General features: G+C 40.8%; 1 protein-coding gene across 4 annotated transcripts in view; it reads right to left on the bottom strand.

Moving 5' to 3' along the window:
- Positions 1-13,462, bottom strand: part of OPCML (opioid binding protein/cell adhesion molecule like) — a 1,152,901-nt gene that overhangs the window by 701,435 nt on the left and 438,004 nt on the right. The window lies entirely within an intron of this gene.

The following is a 13,462-nucleotide window of genomic DNA, read 5'->3' as shown; positions in this document are numbered from 1 at the left end:
CACACACACACACACACACAGCCTGGCCCCGACTTCACCAGTGTGCACACCACACTCACATCACATGCACACACACACACACACACACACAGAGCCTGGCACCGACTGCACCAGTGTGCGCTACACACATCACACGCTTGCACACACACACACACACTGCCTGGCCCCGATTGCACCCATGTGCATACCACACTCAGATCTCACACACACACACACACACACTGGCCCCGACTGCACCCGTGTGTGCACCACACTCACATCACACACACACACCGACGAGCGGGCCGCACAGCCAAGGGGCAGGGGCGCAGCTCTCTTCGCTGCCTGTCCCGCGTGTGCACTGAGCAGCGGGAGCTGCAGTCACGGGCTTTGCCTGAGCCAGGCGCGCGCTTGCTCTCAGTCCGGGACGCTTCCCTCGGAGCTACCCCTCTCTGCGGCCCCGGGGCCGCAGGCGAGCGCTCCCATTGTCCCAGCCTGAGTCCTGGGTACTGGTGCCCTTGTCTCGAGTCACTGGCTGTGGAGAGGGCTAGCCCGAGGGAGCCAGCCCCGTCCCACCCCAGCCCGGAAAGGGCCAGAGATGGCCAGGGCCAGGGAAGGCTCAACCCATGGATCCATCGTGCCTGCTCCCAGGAATTGCGCCTGGATTGTTCCAGCCACCGAGTGGATAATTTCACATCTCAAAGCTGGATTCATTTGCTTGTTCGCCACTTGAGTGGAAAGACACCTGCCACTATTCATAATGGAACAGTTATCTTGGGTTTGGGGTACTCTGGAGAATATTCGTGTGACCACGGCCTCGCCACTGGGGAGAGGAGACCGTAAGTCCAATAACGGGAGGCCCACGTGGAATGCCAGATGCCCTCCAGACCAGCCCAGGGTCCCACATGGGTTTGTGAGAGCCAGGACAGGAAGGCTTCGCCTCACCGAAGGGTTCGGAATGAGGGGTGATGAACTTGGTAGATGCCCCAATCTTAAATATTCTCTCTTCTCTTTGAATTCTTACTGTGTGAAAAATCCACTTGTCAATTAATCATATACAGCCTTGTGATAACGTTTCTATTATTGTCTGGAATTGTTATTTTAATCTTTTGTTACTGATTGACTTTTTGCATGCTCCCGCCTTGTCTCCCTAAATAGATGGCAAATTCTTTGAGAGCAGAGACCTGTCTTGACATTTTGTTTTTAAACTGGCAAGCAGAGACTGGATTGTGCATTGCGTCTACCCACAGAAAAGATCTGTAGGGTAAGCCTTATTGGTTTCATTTTATAGATGACGAAAGTAACTAGGTAAAAGGCAGAACCAGCATTCATACTTCGGCATTCTCCAAAGCCCACCCCCCAGACCCCTGCACAAGGCCTTGCACACCCTGGGAACTCCATAAACACCGTTTGGTTCTTATCATTCTCAACCATCAATGTTTTAAGAAGGTTAATTAACATTTGATGAAGGTCAATTTTCAAATTCAAGTTTTAGTTTCCCAAAAAGAGGTGTTAAGCTTCAGCTGAAAGATTCAGCTTCCACATACCAGGGAGGCAAATATTGACCCAGGCATCTCTTGAGGGTGTCTAAGTTTGAAAACGAAGCACTTCATTCTTTAAAATGAAATTGAAGGAGATAGGGCCTGGCTGGGAAGCCTACCTGGGGTCAGGCAGCACATCACCCTGCGTGTCCGGGAGCTCCAGGCAGTCAGGCAGACAAGGCCTGACCTGGACAGGAAGGGCTAGCCCCAAGCAAAGCTCTTCTGCTCAACCTCATGGGGTCTCCATGTCCTTCTGCACTGTGAGTATGAGATCGCCTGTTATATCTGTGGTTTTTAGAATGCAACTCCCATAGTTTCTATTTAAAATCTTGCCATTTTTTTAAAGCATGAGTGAGCATCTATCATACAATTTAGATTTATTATAAGAACGATGATATAAAAATACTGACATCAAAAACCTTCACCATATTGTTCATCTGCTCAAAGTCCAACTTTGCTTTCATTATCTACCAAATAAAGATTAAACTACGTATTATGTCACTCAAGGACTGAAATATCTTGTTCCTGCCTACTTTTCTAAGTTTATCTCCTTCACTTTCCGTTCATGTAAAATCCAGTTAAATGGACTCCTTGTTATTTAATGTTGAAGTTCATCCTTCCATTTAGATCCCACCTCCTTCATGCCTTTGCCTGGCAAAATATATTTATGTCTTCATGGATTCATGCAACCAAGTGCATTTCATGAGTGGCTACCTACTATGTGCCAGACATTGGGTCGCACAGTAGAACCACAGATCTGCCTGGAATTGACAGAGTCCACGCCCTGTGTTCAAACCCTTCTCTGTCATGAAGTTTCCCCTCGTTACCTTTCATACACAACACCTCCATTCTGTCTCTGCCAGTCATGTTGCACACAGCTCTGTGTTTTAATTAGCTGTGTGCATGCCATTCCCCACACCAGACACTAAGCTCTTTGAGATCAATGGTGGTGTTTTCTTTATATTTAAAGAGGATCCCTTTGGTACCCAGCACATAGAGTAAAAACTATTTGTTGAATTGATTTGAAAGAGCTTTCAATACATTTGGCAAGACAAACCATACCTAGCAATTAACTAATAAGGCAGTGGTATAGCATGTTGAATGTAATTTATATTCTCATACAATAAAGTACCAAGGCACATATTATTGATGAGAAAGGAGCACTGTGTAATAAAATGTTACATGAATTAAAGATCTTATAGATCAAAAGAGGGTAAAAGTACATGTGGACCTCAAAGACAAGTTGGAATTTGGACAAAGGTCTAGATAGGTATTCTACGTTGGGAAGAAATGGAAGAGAAAAGAGACTCCCTGGGTTCTAGTGTACATCTCATATGAGAATGAATAATAAAAGTAGAAGGCAATCTAGGAGATCATGCGTATGTTAAATCTGCAGTAGCGAAGGCATCTTTGTAAGCTAGTTGAATTGTTTAATTAACATGTCAGTTCATCTAATATCTAACTGAGTGCCTTCCTGCTGCAGTGGAAATCCTTCTTCGCTTTATTCCATCCTCAGAGAAAATAGAGGACAGTTAATGATCCCTCTCTGTACATTTCAGAAGATGGTGTAAAACAGTGCCAGAGAAAGACTTTTAATAATATATTTCAAATATGCAGATCCAAAGGTGATAATTCAAGCACAGCTTTAAGATTTTTCAAATACCTTATTCCATCTGCCTTGCTCTGATGGTTTCTATGAACACATTTTCATTTTCTAAATCTGGAATTAGTAGAATCTGCTTGAAAAGAGATATTGCAGTCAAGTGATGTTCTCAATTTGAGGTGTAATTATTTCCCCCCATTTTAAAAGCCTAACATAAAATGTGATGTAATTTTTTTTTCAACTTTGCAAGGGACATCAACTTTTTTATGTCTTCAGTTTTTTTCTCTGAGCTTCCTACAACTTGGAGAATAATATAAATAAGAAAGGAAATGCACATAAGTTCAATTTCTAGTTTGCAATAAAAAGTCAATTTATTGTCTGATAACTGTCCTCCTCTTTACCCCAACTTCTTCCTGCAGATGAAAATTCTGCTTAAATAAAGGAAATTGTTGACAAGTAAAGATTGAATGTATTCAAGGTGTACAGTGATGATTTGATGTACCTCTGCATGGTGTAATGATTGCACAATCAAATTAATTAACACATTCATCACCACCCGTGTTGTACCTTAGGTCCCCAGAAGCTGCTGATGTTGGAACTGAAAGTTTGTACCCTTTGACCAATATCTCCTCATCTCCCCCACACTCCCAGACACTGGTAAACACTGTTCTTTGCTTTTATGAATTTGACTTTTAAAGATTCTACATATAAGTAAGATTGTGTGGTGCTTGTCTTTCTGTGTCTGGCTTATTTTGCTTAGCATATTCTCCAGGTTCATTTACGGTGTCTCAAGAGGCAAGATTTCCTTCCTTTTTTTTTTTTTTCCCTTTTTTTAAGCTTATTCTCAAATCAAAACTCTTCTGGATGCTACATTCGCCCTTAGAACCTAAGTATACACTTGAACCTGCCTCAAATGAGATGGCACTTACAGTCAAACGTCAAAAATCTTAGCACTGAGAGGAGCATTTAAGATCATCGAGTTCAAACCTATAATTTAACAGATGATGAACTTAAGACCCAAAGAGGTTAAGTGACTGAATGAAGGTCACACTGCTGGTTATCGAGAGCCGAGGCTTGAGGCTAGGACTGAATTGCTGCTTAGGGTTTTTTTTTCAACATTTTCATTCGATGTACCAACAGTTTTCAAGTGATGCTTTTTAAAATAGGAGTTTCCAGGAAGATATTAAGCATTTTATTTTATTGTATAATTTTAAATATTATTTTAGGTTCAGTGCTACCTAAGCAGGTTTGTTAGATGCGTATATTGTGTGATACTGAGGTTTACAGCACAAACAACCCAGCCTAGTACCCAATAGGGAGCTCTTCAGCCCTTGCCCCCTCCCTCCATCCCCTTCTAGTAATCCCCAGTGTCTATTGTTCTCATCTTTACGTCCATGTGGACTCAATGAATAAGCATTTTAAATGAAAAGAAAAAAAATATGCTGGACCAAATAAACTTATAAAACATCAGTTTAACCTGCTCTGCTTCACAGACTTTAACATATTAATTTTTTGTGGCACCCCACAAGAGCGATATCTGGCCAACACATTTGACTACAGACTATTTTTAAATTAACATTTAGGAGCATCTATTAATACATCTAAAATGCCAGTGTGCCAGAGAACAGCGTTTGGAAGATGCTGCTCTTGGTTAGAACACTGCAGAGGTGTGATCAAGTTTGACAGCAAAGGCTGATGCTTACAGGGTCTTTCCTGCACTGGCTTGCTGAGCAGTCATGGGAGGATCACATTCCACGGACTTCAGAGCCCTCATCTGTAAAATAGGCACTCATCTCTCTTACTAGGCTGTTAGGAGATGGTATAGCAGAGGAAAATATGTGAACTATAATTATCAATTGATTTGTGACAGCTTGCCAAAGCACCCACTGTATAGCACAATAAAGGAAATATACAAGGAAAAGATATGTAATTAGAAGATAAGGCTGATAAATAAAATACAACTGCATAGAAACAAGTATCAAAATCCATGTGAAACGTGTTATAGCAACGTTGACAGTGGGTGGCAAGTTGGACTTTGCGTTATTAAGAGAAGAGCACTGTTACTTACTGTACGCAAGTAGTCCATTAAATAACCATGAACCGGTTACGTGGGAAAACCACAGCTTTCCTAAATACTGAGACATCAGAGACCGCCATCAACTCTTAAGAGCATGGACTGTGAAGTCATGTCGTTTCATCTTTGCCTCTAACTTAGTTACTTTAGCAAATTACATAATTTCTATAAGCCCCAATTTTCTCTTTCATACAAGAGTCAAGAGCCAAGTGACCATCAATGCTTGCCCATGATGTGGGACAGTGCATGCCATTCCCTTCAAAACAGTGGACACTTGCCCGGTGGCGGTGCCAGGGGACACTCCCCTCAACAATATCTTTCAATATAAAAGAGACATTTTGTCATCTGTTTCTTTTGCCATTGGCTTACAATGAATTAGTTTACAATACCAAAGGTATTGCAATAAAAATAACTTGTTATCAAGCTCAAGCATGCAGTTGTTTAGTTTAATTCAAGCAGTGGATTAATTGTATAACATGAATAAATAACTTTCTGCAAAAGTACTTTAAATGAGAATGGAACAATAGTATCATACGTGATATGTTTCTGTCAAACCCCTGGAATGCAGGTCATTCATGTTACCAACCCAGAATGATCTAAATGTTTTGCCTATCATCTGAGTGGAAGGCAGGTTTGGCAGTGCTTCTAAAACAGGGAGAATAAGCAATCATGTCCCCATATTCTAACACATTAAGCATGACTACTATAATTTCATCCCAGAAAAATTCCAAAGCAAGTGATATCAATCATCTATCAGAGCAATGAAAATATCTCCAAAACTTCCCCTAGGATGGCTAATATTAAGTAATGTAGTTTCTAGATGAACCCGCTGATATACACTGATGACTAAATGTATCACAATGTGATGGAGTGATTCGACCCACAATATAGAATTATTGGATCTAAGCCAATTAAATTTTGAAGGGCAAGTGCCAAAAAGGAGCAGCTGATCTTGAGCCAGTCTTCCTGATAATAGCAAGTGAGCAGAACCAATTGCCTGTTCAGATCATTGCTACTATGTGACAAGTAGAGATACACAGATAGTGTCTGGAAATATGTCAAACAGACACACATCACGCCAAAAGGGGATTCTGAGTAATGAATACACTTGAACAACAGTGCTACCATCTCCCAGGTTATTTTCTTTGAAGAAAATTTTACTTACTTAGATAAATGTTATTTTTGTAAGTAAAGTTATAAGTATTTATCCTGTGTTCCTTATTAATTGTAAGCCTTCTTAGGGCTAAGCATTAATTGTATCAACTAATGAATTCACTTACCCATTTGGAGATATTTACTGATCATCTACCAGGCAATAGCAACATACTCTGTGCTAAAGGCAAAACAAAAGGCTTCTGACAAGGTCCCCACTCTCTAAGGGCACAAAATTTTGTCGTTCTCGGAGTCACACAGTCGAATTCATTAAGAAATAAGAAAGCATATTATTAAATGCCTGATAAATGGAATAGGCAATAACTACTTAGCAAAGTACAGGAAGATGGGATGCATTTGGAATTAAAACTATCAGAGAAGGATTTGTTAAGAAGCAGGGACTTCTACCAACCCCTCCCCCACACACAAAAAAACAGTGCCTTATGATTTGATATAGACATTGGGGAAGGAAATTGAAGCAGAGGAATTAGACTCAACACCTGCTTTCAATAATTTAATAAACAGATGTTTATTGAGCACATGTCATGTACCTTGGCGCTGTTCTAGGTGTTGGGAATAAAATGGTGAGCTAAAGCTAACAGGTTCTTTCTTCTTATGGGGCTTACTTAATAGTGAGAGATACACGATACACTAAATATCTAAAATGTGCACATGTAAATTCCCAAGGGCTGTCTCTTGTCCTTGCCTCCGTTTTAGCCAAGAATCCTGCTAAGCCCATTTATGGATCATCCTCTCCATCCTTAGTATCTACACACGCTCTTCTTCCTCCACCTGGATACCTAACCACATTCTTAGTAATTCTCCATCCACTACTTTACCCTGCCCGCTAACTCAGTCTCTGTTATATTTGAAGTTGAGTTCAGGCTTTTCCCCCTACTATGGCTGTCTTGACCCTTATTGCAGTAGACTTGTACAAAGTCTTTCTTGCCATTTTTACCGATACCTGCTTCATTTTTTTCCTATTTAACAAAATCTCAAATTATACCTGTGATAAAGCTATGAAGGGGAGGCACCTGGGTCCATGATACCATCTAAGAAAGGGAAGCAGGAAGAATTTCCGAGGAAATACTTGCTGAACAGCCATTCAGGGAATATGCCAGTATCCTTCCTGCATGGTATGTCTGAAAGACTAATAGAAGTTTGGTGTTGTCTGAGGCAGGGGAAGCAAAGGGAAGTTGTGCATGGAGTGAAATCATACTCCGCAAACACTCCAAACTCAACATTTCCAAATATAGGCTCAACATCTTCCTCTCCTAAATCTGGTTCTTCCCTTCCATTCCATAGCCCATGCTCCCCACACCTGAGACAGTGCTTGAGCAACACATTTGACCTCCTCTTTCTTATTCCTGAAATCTGATTTGCCAATAGGCTTTATTATTTCTGCCTCATGACTATCTCCAGAATCAATTTGTGCTCCAGTTTCATAGTTGACACTCTGGTTGTGTTTCACCTGGATTGTTAAGAGTCTCCTAGATTGCTCTGCCTCCCCATTTCCACAATTCAGAATGATCTTTCTAATGTATACATCTGATAAGACCATTCTTCTAATTGAAATCTGTGCATGGATCCCGCCATCTATATAATCCATCATCTATTGTTTCACATCTCAGAAAAGGCATGCCAAGGTGTACACCCTCCTGTGCTCCTCAGGCGAATATTCTTCCGTTTTCATAGGACCCATAAATAGCCACAGTAAACTACAAAGCATGCCATTTCCAGACACGGCACCCTTTCCCTGGCTTCTTTTGTAAATGATGTTCCTTTTGCCTGGAGTGCTTTGTGTTTTCATTTATTAACTCATTTATTTCTCTTTTGGCATTAGTGTTTTTTTTGATTGTGGTAAAATACATGCAAAATAAAACCTAGCATCTTAACAATTTTTTAATTGTGTTTTGGAATACCTTTACCCCCCATGCCTTCTACCCATGCAGTGCAGATGTGCACACACACGCCGTGACTTTCAGCTTGCAGCCCACTTCCTGCATGAGTCATGACCCCCCCTGCCTTTCCCATCCCCTAGCACAGTTGGGTGCCCCTTGCCTATATATTCACCTTCACACTTTTCTCTAACATAAGTCTCAACACATTACTTTGTATTTCTATCATTACCTGTCTGCCCAACTAGACTTTAAATAATTTAAGGATAGAGGCTTAATTGTGCTATCTTTATTTGCCCAGATTCTATAATAATTTCAACCAAAAATTCTTGGCACTTTTGACCTAATAATAATTCTTTTCTTTCTGGGATTGATTCCCAATATGCAGTTGTATGATCTTAGTGTCCAGATGTATAGTATATTACTCTGTCACATTGGCTACAGTTAATTGGTGCTGTGGTCTGAAAGTCCCCCAAATTTCATGTGTTGAAACTGAATTGCCAAGGTGATAGTATCAAGAGTTGAGGCTTTAGGGGAGTGATTAAGTTACAAGGACAAAGTCGTCATGAATGGGATTGGCCACTACATAAAAACACTTGAGGGGGTAAGTAGGCCGCTTCCATCCCTTCCAACATGTGAGGACGCAGTATTCATCTCCTCAGAAGGACAGAGCAGCAAGGTGCCATACTGGAAGCTGAGAGCAGCTCTCACTAGGCATCAATCTGCTAATGCCTCGATCTTAGACTTAGCCTCCAGACCTGTAAAAAATAAGTTTCTATTGTTTATAAATTGCCCAATCTATGGTGTTCTGTTATAGCGGCGCAACAAACTAAGGCAGACATTGGAGGTGGGTGATGGGCAGAGGCTGGAAGAGTTTGAGATGCATACTACGAAAAAACCCTAGATTTGCATGAACAGAACATTGAGCTTGATTCTGGTGAGGGCACAGAAGAAAAGAGCTTTACAGACAGACTAAATCTTAGACATGATCAAAGTGGTCATGTACAGAATATTGGTAGATATGTAGATGGTAAAGACCTTTCTGATGAGGTCTTAGGTGGAGATGAGGAATAATTTATTAGAAACTGGAGGAAAGGCCATCATTATTAGCAAGTGGCAAAGCACCTGGCTGAGTTGTGTCCATATCCTAGTGCTCTTTGTAAGGCAGAGTTTAAGAGTAATGAATTAAGACATTTGGCAAAAGAAATCTCTAAGTAAAGTGTTCAGGCTGCTGCACAGATTCTCCTGACAGCTTATATGAAAATATGAGAAGAAGGAAATGAAGTGAAGACAGGATTTATAATTAAAAGGAAAGCAGAACTTGAAGATTGGGAAAATTTCAGCTTGGCTAGATTGTGAAGCATAGACAAGCCTGTTTGAGAAAGACCACCAAGGGTGTGTACAAGCTACTGTTTGATAAGGATCAGTATGGACAAAAAGAAGCCAGACACTATTCATCAAGTCAATGAAATGATGACCCAGGGGGCATTTCAGAGATTATCGGTGATGCTGCTCCCCAGAGTGCTTAGACCTTGAGGTTAGAATGGTTTCAAAGGAGAAGCCCAGGGCACTCATGGAACCTCAAACCTGAAGACCCAGGGATGCCTAACATCTCTGTTTCTCGCATCCTGTGCAGTGCTCCTTTGTTTTCCCAGCTGTGGCTCAAGTGGACCCAGGTGCAGCTTGGGCCACCACTCGATAGGGTACACGTGGTCAGCCTTGGTGGTGTCCACATTGTGCTAATTCTGCAGGTGTGTAGAGTTCATGAGCTGTGAGGGCATGGCTGCTTTTACCTAGATTTCAAAAGATGCCTCGGAGAGACTCACAGCCCAGGCAGGGCTGTCACAGAGGGTCCTTACTAGGGCCATGTGTACTGGAGCTGTGGGAATGAGGCCTCCCCCATACCACAGAACTGTAGAGCCACCAGAGTGCAGTGCCAGCCTGGGAAAGTCATAGGCATGCACCCTCAATAGTGCCAGCTGAAGGGTGGGCTATGCCCAGCAAAGCCGTGGAGGTGAGGCTGCCTGAGGCCTTGGGGGCCCAACTCTTAAACCAGTGTGTCCAGGAGGTGTGACATAGAGTCAAAAAAGATTACTCACAAACTTTAAGATTTAATTGTTGTTTGCCCTAGAGTTTTGGATGTACTTTGGGCCTGCTACCCTTTATTTCCCTCTATTTCTTCCTTTTGGAATGGAGATGAGTATCTTTTGACCCTCCCACCACTGTATTTCAAAAGCATGTAACTTGTTTCATTTCACAGGCTGACAGCTGGAGGGAAATTTGTCACAGGATGACTTGTACCTTGAGTCTCACCTGCATCTGATTTAAATGACATTTAGATGAGACTTTAGATTTTAGAATTTTGAGTCGATGCTAAAATGCATTAAGACTTTTGGGGCTATTTAGATGGAATTAATATGTTTTTCTTGTGAGAAGGACATGAATTTGGGGCTTGGGGTGGAATGTTATAGTCAGAATGTCTTCCAAAATTTGTCGTAGAAACTATTTCCAATGTGATAGTTTTAAGAAGTGGGGCATTTGAAAGGTGATTAGGTCATAAGGGTGCACACCTCACGAATGAAATTAACAACCTCCTGAAAAAGGTTGAGGGGGTGAATTTACTTCTCACATTTCTTTAACCATGTGAAGACACAGCATCCATCTCTCTGGAGGAGGCAATGAGGCACTATATTGGAAGCAGAGAACAGCCTTCCCCAGACACCAACCTGCCAGCACCTTGTTTCTGGACTTTGCAGCCTCCACAATTGTGAGAAATACATTTCTGTTTGTAAATTACCCGGTCTGTGGCATTTTGTTATGGCAGCACAGACTAAGGCAACTGATGAAAAGGGGTGGGCATCTAATACAAGGTCAACAAAGTGGAAATCTTCTCTGAAACGTTCATACTGAGAACCACAAAAAATGAGAGTCAATCACAAAATAAAACTCAAGAGCTGTGAATTACCTTGTTCTTTCTGTGTGAGGAGGTTGGTATAAAATATGACATAAAGGAGGAAGGATGGAAAGAGAAAGGAGGGAGGGAAGGCGAGAGAGAGAGAGAGAGAGAGGATATCTGATAACAGCATTCAGTTTCTAGTACCAGTTATCTGAGACACAGCTGCATCCATTCTCATCCCATAGTTTATAAGAGATATTCATTGTTCATCTAATAAACCCCACTATTTTCCTAGGCACTTTGAATTAGAGTCTGTAACTTGGAACAGAAATCTTTGATAAATGCAAAGTAACTACAATTATTATCATTATTTTTAAATTTTTTTATTTTTTAAATTTCAATAGGTTTTTGAGGAACAGGAGGTGTTTCGTTACATAAATAAGTTCTTTAGTGGTGATTTGTGAGACTTTGGTGCACTCATCAACCGAGTAGTGTATCCTGTACCCAATGTGTAGTCTTTTCTCCCTTGTCAACCTCCACCTTTTCCCCCAAGTCCCCAAAATTCAAAGGATCATTCTTTCTTTTCTTTTCACATTTTCATTTTTTAAAAAATTTTACTTTATGTCTGGGATACATGGATGCATGTGCAGAACATGCAGGTTTGCACATAGGTATACATGTGTCGTGGTGGTTTGCTACACCTATCAACCCGTGTCTGGGTTTTAAGTCCCACATGCATTAGGTATTTGTCGTAATGCTCTTCCTCCCCTTGCTCCCCTTAACTACAATTATTGAGCAGCTGTTATGTGACCAGCATAAACTTAGGTAATTTATAATTAGAATTCTACAATGCTTATAGTGGTCTATGAAATTGGTATGACTCTCAGAAAATGGGGCCTAAATTCAAACCCATATTGGTCTGTCTCAAAAGCCAGTAGCAGGTAGGCAGTCATCAAATGTAGCTTAGAACAGCACAGCTTCACTGGAGTAGATGGCTTTTTTCCAGATACTGTGTCTGATCAATGTTGAATATAGATTGCATGGGATCTTTATGTTAAAGTTAGAAATCTGCACCTATTTTTTTTTAAAACAAGAGCCATCAGAGCTCTTTAATGTGATAGGAAAAGAGGGCACCATGACACAAATATCATCTCTGCATTAACATCAGTCAATTCAATGCACTCGAAAAACAGAATAGATAAGTCTTAATTTTAATCTTTGAGGAAATATAAAATTAAGCCAAAATCATGAATGTGAATGGATGGATATGTTCAGTGAATGTGTTGTCTAGGTGTTTTTTTTTTTTCCTGCTGTCATCTGAGTGCTAAAAATCAGGAGCCCTAGTGTGTCTAAATATCAGCCTTATTTTAATGGCATTATTCTACTTATCCGGACATGGGACAAAGTATTTCAGTAAAAAAACCATGTCGGTGCAGCTATAATTATCTACCTGCAGTGAGTGATGAGAGAGCAGCTGTTAATTACTTTACCTTTGAGGTTTGCAGATCAAAGTTTCTTTAAATAAAAAAGTGGTTTATGTTGCAGCCAAGAAGGTGAGTCATAGTAAAATATTTAATACTAAGTGCATTTGGCTAAAATCAGGTTGCTTAAAGGCCAAATTTATCATACAAAGTTTAGGACTCTGAAAATTCCATACTAAAAGTCTGTAATACCAGGGGCAAATGTTCAGATATTATTTTCAAGTCCACAACTCATGACAATCCCTTAAAGGGTCATAGTCAACCCTTCCAGTTGCTTTGAAAATCATTCCAGCTTGTCAGTCCTCGCCATGCCACCATCTCGTTGACCTAGAGCAGGTGACACATGGTATTATTGATGTTTTTACAAACAAAAGTCGCTCAGAAGCATTTTTTAGTTGTTTATCTTGTTTGTAGACTATGTTCTGCAGCTTCTATCTTGAAGCAAGTGTCTGGATAAATGCTCGAATCACCAGAGCTAAGTATGAGTCTTTGTATGTTCAAAGAGCAAGAGAGAGAAAGGCAGTGACAACTTATTAGGGGACCAATGTCTGGAGTGAACTATGCGCTTACACATTCAAACACCTGCATTAAAGTTCTCTTGAGATGCTGGAAATGAGTTTGCAATAGCAGGGTCTTGAAGCATGTATCTAACAGATGTTTGAATTTGGGAAAATTTCATGACAACATGAATATAAAAATAGTACTGGCATATAATATTAAAATTTTACCTCCATGATGCAGAGCACTCAAATAGCAGGCTTGAGCAAATATTTGTTCATCTGGTTGCTGGTATTCATACACAGAATTCAATTACGTATGCACTGAAATGTTATCCCAT

The sequence above is a fragment of the Sapajus apella genome, unplaced genomic scaffold (assembly GCF_009761245.1).
Source record: "Sapajus apella isolate SASKATOON/1434 unplaced genomic scaffold, GSC_monkey_1.0 scaffold16, whole genome shotgun sequence".
Taxonomy (NCBI): Eukaryota; Metazoa; Chordata; class Mammalia; order Primates; family Cebidae; genus Sapajus; species Sapajus apella.
This window is presented reverse-complemented; position numbering and strand designations above follow the sequence as displayed.